Consider the following 1,297-nt stretch of genomic DNA (forward strand, 5'->3'; position numbering starts at 1 on the left):
TCTGCTAAGCCTTATTGTTTTTTGCCTATGTAGTATTTTGGGGGGAGGGGAAGGAATAAGAAAAAAGAACAAAATACCTCAGAAATTTACACAGTGTTCTCTCCTCATTTCTAGTTAATGTTTGGTTGGATTGGGGAGGTGGAGGAAGAAGAAAGGAAAGCAGTAATTTAACTCTAGTCCAAGAGTCACCAAACTTAGAGGAATTGCCTGTCTTCAAATTTTCAGGCTAGCATCAAGTCTGCGCTTGGAGTTACTCAAGCTTTTCACATCCTAATGCCAGTAAGCTCAGTTGTGTATGTTACCGTTATGGTTGGGTGATAATATTGAAGCTGTTTCACGCTTTTAATGTGCTAGTTTTCTCCATATGTACTTCACATCTCGTTGAGGTAGACACCGTGTATTCACAAGGGAATCACTCCATTCGTGTAATTCCAGTGTGTGTAGGGCTCCGACACCAGATGCAGGCAGACCTGAACCAGCGAACAGAAGGCATCCTGTGCTTTCGGGGGCGTGGGGCTTAGTGTGGTATATAAGGAGCTGGTTTTTTCTCCTGCGAGTGGAACACTTTACAGCTCTCGGGTTACTCGAGTGTAGAGATCTTAGCAGCTTCCTCGTACCTTGCATGTGTGATATGTGCGTGTGTGATTTATCAACTGTCTGCGCCAACGCAGCGCGCATCAGACCGAGTGCGTGCGGGAGGGTGCTCGGCCAGGGGCTGTGAAGCATTCCGTGTTGTAATTTCGCCTTGCAAAGCGGTATGATACAATGTTGCTGAGCAGAAAAGCGCACGGTAGATTTAATGTAGCCAATTGTGTACTTTTGAAAAAAAGAGTAACTGTTCGGTGTGAGTTAATTTTGGATTTTTTCAGCATCTCTCTTTTAGGCTTTGTGCTGCATTCTTCTAGACAAATGCGTATTCCATGTGGGCCACTGTTCTGCTAAATGCTCTCAGTTCTCCTTTTGCAATCAAGATTATGTTGCTAAGGAGATTTTGCTTTTATTGGTGCCATTGATTTGTGTTAATACGTTTTGAATACCTCTCGGTATTCTTCCGTAGACAAGGCCAAAAGAAAAACTTCCCTGAGTTTCCCGATTTACATTACAAATGGAGCGGTGGTGTAATGAAGCCGATATAAAGTGGGCAGTTGAAAGGGAACTAAAGAAGGGCACTCAAGTGAGAAATGAAGAAATGTGCCGAGAGCGGTCTGCGGCCGCCTTCGGCCCAGCTGCAGGAGCTGGCTCAGGCCAGCGGCCGGGCAGCGCGGAGCCCGTGCCTCGTCCCCGCGGACCACCCACT

Source organism: Meleagris gallopavo, chromosome 4, assembly GCF_000146605.3.
Source record: "Meleagris gallopavo isolate NT-WF06-2002-E0010 breed Aviagen turkey brand Nicholas breeding stock chromosome 4, Turkey_5.1, whole genome shotgun sequence".
NCBI classification, from domain to species: domain Eukaryota; kingdom Metazoa; phylum Chordata; class Aves; order Galliformes; family Phasianidae; genus Meleagris; species Meleagris gallopavo.